The sequence below is a fragment of the Myotis lucifugus genome, unplaced genomic scaffold (assembly GCF_000147115.1).
Source record: "Myotis lucifugus unplaced genomic scaffold, Myoluc2.0 scaffold_4883, whole genome shotgun sequence".
Lineage (NCBI taxonomy): Eukaryota > Metazoa > Chordata > Mammalia > Chiroptera > Vespertilionidae > Myotis > Myotis lucifugus.
In genome coordinates this window covers 1,926-6,330 of record NW_005875931.1, presented here as the reverse complement: position 1 = coordinate 6,330, position 4,405 = coordinate 1,926, and the positions used below count along the sequence as shown (strand labels likewise).

At 53.5% G+C, this 4,405-nt stretch overlaps 1 non-coding gene across 1 annotated transcript; it reads left to right on the top strand.

Moving 5' to 3' along the window:
• Positions 1–1,915: 1,915 nt before the first annotated feature.
• On the top strand, positions 1,916–2,021 carry LOC111824723. The gene has a single exon (XR_002827805.1). It is a non-coding gene; the product is annotated as a U6 spliceosomal RNA (small nuclear RNA).
• The last annotated feature ends 2,384 nt before the right edge of the window (positions 2,022–4,405 follow it).

The window sequence follows — 4,405 nt, the reverse complement described above, 5'->3', positions numbered from 1 at the left end:
ACACACCCTGGAGCCTTCCCACGGTCCCTCCCCGGCCGGCCCTGATGGGCCCTGATCAGGACTGGGTGAGATGGGCTGGACACGCTCTGGAGCCCTCCCGTGGCCCCTCCCCTGCCTCTAAAATATTTCTTCTAATCAATTTTCTTTCAATGTGCACGAATTCGTGCACCGGGTCTCCGGTAAGTAAATAAATGTACAGCACTTAGCACAGTGCATGGTGTATACAGTACATGCTCAATAAATGTTTATTATTATTATTTGTTAATCCTCACCCAAGGATGTTTTTCCCATTGATTTTTAGGGAGAGTGGAAGAGAGAGAAAGACATTGAGAAACTTCAATGTGAGAGAAACACATAGATTGACTGCCTCCTGCATGAGCCCTGACCAGGGCTGGGCCAGGGATTGTGCTGTAACCAAGGTGCGTGCCCTTGACCAGAATGGAACCCGGGACCCTTTGGTCCTCAGGCTGACGTTCTATCCACTGAGCCAAACAGGCTAGAGCAATAAATGTTTATTATTTATTATTACATTGGTCCCAGATTGCCTTCCCCACTAGACTGCAAGCTTTTCGAGAGTAGGAGCTGGTCTGGTTTCTCTTCATGTTCCTGGTGCCCAGTTGAGCTCATCAACAGAGCTTGATGTACAGTAGTTGCTCAATAAACGCTTGTCAGTGAATGAATGGAGACTGCTAGGTACCGAAGAGAAGGATCTAGATTTTGAGAATCTACCTGCATTCACTTAGTCCACATACATTTCTTGAGCCCCTACCCTGTGCCTGCCCCATGCTGGGTGGTGCTGGGACCCATTGGTGACTGAGACAGGCCCTGCCCTCTCAGGGCTCTCAGTCCAGCAGGGAGACAAACCTGTCTCCAGACAGTAACGACCCAGAGCGGGCAGGGCTGAGGTGGATGAACTCAGCTCGGGGTTTAAGGAGGGCTTCCTGGAGGAAGAGGCGTCTAAGCTGAGACCTGGAGGATGAATGGGGGTAGGGCAGTTAGAGTGGAGTGGTGTGCCTGTGGACATGCTCCAGGCGGTGGGAACAGAATGTGCAAGGGCTTGGAGGAAGTTCAGTTCAGTGAACCTGCCTCCTGCACGCCCCCTACTGGGGATCAAGACCACAGGGTGGGGTGAGGGGCAGGGGGTGCTGAGAGATGAGACTGAGGGGCCCCCAGGAGCCAGACCTTGTGGGGAGTTGGAGGTTGTGGTGAAAAGTCTGGACTTTTTTAGGGCACTGGGGAGCCATGGATGGTTCTGTTCTGAGCAGGAAAGGGCAGTGCTGAGCTTGGGCTTTAGAAAGATGCCTTGTCTTGTCTTGTGCTGGGAGGATGGCAGGGGGCAGGAGACCAGGTAGGAGGCTGGGGAGAGGCTGGGGAGGAACAGCCTGGCCCCGGGCTGGGCTGTAGAGACCACGGGACACTGAATTCGGGAGACCTAGGTGGCAGGTTCCAGAATCTGCCCCAGGGACACTGAGGGAGGGAGGTGCCTATGTCAGGTCTGTGCAGCTGGGCGAACTCTCTGCAGACCTAGAAAGGCAGAGAAAGGGGCAGATGCATGGGAGTGTGTGGAGGGGGCAGGTGCACGGAGAGCGGGCCTCACGCAGCCTCTTGTCTGCGGGTCTGCACGGTCCTCTGCTGCCCCCTCCTGGCTCCCATGCTGCCTGCAAGTCTGGCAGCAAAAAAAAAAAAAAAAAAAACACCACAAAAACACAACGGACCCAATAAAGCCCCAACCCCAACCAGGGGTAAAAGATGACCGTGTTGCAGGCCAACACTCACGTTCACTGTCCCAAATCCCGCCCACACCTCGGGCCTGGGTCTCCAGCTGCCTTCTCCCGCCAACGCCTCGAACTGAACTCCAACTGGCGTCCCAAACCCAGCCCTCTTCTTTCTTTTGCAAAAAAACCGGTTTTATTGGGTGCGCCGGGAGACAGCACATATACTACAATCGGAACAGACAGAGAAGACTAGCCTGGCCCCTGCGCAAGGATGACAGGCAAAGGTGTGAAGTGTTTCATATGTAAAAAACAAACACAGTTTTATTACAATGTAATTCACCTTCCATATAATTCACTCACGTTAAGTACACAGGTCAATGTTTTTGGCATATTCGTAGGGCTATGAAACTGTCACCACAATCAAGTTTATTTTTATTATGCTTAAAAATGTGTTTTTATTGATTTTAGAGAGAGAGGAAGGGAGAGGGAGAGAGAAGCATCCACCAGCTGCCTCCTGCACGCCCCCTACTGGGGACAAGCCTGCAACCCCCTGTTGGTGCAGAGGAGGCTGCCCAGCCAGTCGAGCCACACCGGCCAGGGCAGTGTAATCAGTTTTAGGACCTTCCCATCACCCCCACAAGAAACCTTGTGCCCATTAGCAGACACTCCCCTCTCCTCGCTCACAGCCCCTGGCACCTTCCGTCTGCAGGTTTGCCTGTTCTGGACATCTCCTGTGAGTGCGATCCTACAACACGCGGCCTTTTGTGTCTGCTCCTTCACCTGACACAACGTTCTCAAGGTTCATCCCTGTTGTAGCATTTCATTCCTTTTTTATGGCTGAGTAATATTTCATGGTTCGGATAGACCCCATTATGTTTATCCTTTCATCCCTGATGGAAATTTGGACTATCTCCACCTGTTGGCTATTGTGAGTAACTAGGGGCACAGTGCACGAATTCGTGCACCTTGAAAGGAACTGTGGGCCTCGAGGCTGCGGTAGGCACAGGGGCGGGTCTTGGCCCACCCTCCGAGTCCCCACCCAGCCCCTCCCACTGCAGGGGGCCCATCCCCTGTCTTCCAGCAGCCCCACTCCTGCCGCTGCCACTCCCATGCACTGATGGTGCTGGCCCCATTTGCACCTGCTGATGGCGCTGAGTGATGGGGACTGGCGCCAGCAGCAGGTGCGAGTGCCTGGCGGGACCATGGTGCATGGGAGCAAATAATTTTCAGTAACCATCAGAGCCTCGCCCCAATGGGAGCAACCGGTGCCCTGCCTTGGTCTGGCACCCCTGCTCACCTACTCCACCATCCCGCTGCAGCCAACGCCCGTCATGTTCCACACATGCCCCCTGGTGGTCAGCTCATGTCATAGCAATCGGTTGTTCAGTTGTTCGGTTGTTCCGATTGTTCCACCATTTGGTCTATTTGCATATTAGCCTTTTATTATATAGGATGCTGCTGTGAACATTTGTGTATAAGCTTTTTTTTGGTGGATGTATGTCTTAATTTCTTGCAAACCCGGCCCTTTTGCAGTGTGAACCCCACCATCACTGTCCCCTGTCATCCTGTCGAACAAACCAGGTATCTGGGGGTTCCCTGACTCTAGTACCTCAGCTTTTCCAGCACCTGCTTCCTATTTTCCCTCATAGCACCGGCTCCCCGGGGACAGCACATGGGACACTTTGTTGTCAGCTCTCTAAGGGCAGGGATCTCTGTGTGTGGGCAGCTGTCTGCTCAGAGCCTAGAACAGCTGCACCGAGCAGGTGGTCAATAGATGCGGAACGGATGAACGGACGAATGGTTGACACGCCCCCCCTCCCCAATCCCCCAAAGCTAACCCAGGACCAAATTCTATCAATGCTTCATTCTAAATATCTCTTGGCTCTCTGTCCTCCTTCCCCCAACACCCGGGCCCAGCACCTGCCAAGTGAATGGATGAGCCATTGGATGAATACACGGAGGAGGGCAGGCCTGCCTGGACATTTCTCTCAGGAAAGCATAGTGGTTGAGAGTGTGGGCTCCGGTGTGGATCTCAGTCGTGTGTCGATTGAGCTGTTTATACACGTGGGGACCCTGACCAGAGTACGCCGGATGTTAAAGGCCCGTGTGCCATACACACGTGCAAAGGCGATGACACGGCAGTTTGCACGCACTGCACAGGCGCAACTTTATCGTATGTAACACTGATGTCACTACTTGGCAAGAAGCCTCTTTTGTCTGAGTTAGTGTAAAATGCGCTGCTGACCAGCCTGCGTGTGGCTGCTGTGTTTGCAGCGGCTGCTGTGTGTGCAATAAAGCATGTCCCATACACCTTGGCTACTCGAGTCTTCTTCCAGTTCCCGGCGTCCTCGGAGGTCCAGCCCCTAGCAGAGGAGCTCGCACCCAGCAATACACATTTCAGTTCTCCTCATTCTGGGCACCTGGTGGGATTGCACCTGCCCAGCCCTCTTGACACGAGAGTGGACCCTGTGACCTGCTTTGGCCAATGAGATGCAAGTGGGAGTGTAACTTCCGGGTTGGAAGCCAGTGTGTGGTTTTCCATGGTCCCTCCCTTTCCCTGTGCCGTGTTGGGCTCGGTCCGCTGGCTCCTGAATGAATAGATGTGAACCAGAGCTCTCCGGATCCTGGTCACACCCACCTACCTGACATGAGCACGTAGCATGAGCAAGAAATAAGTCTTTGATGTTTTA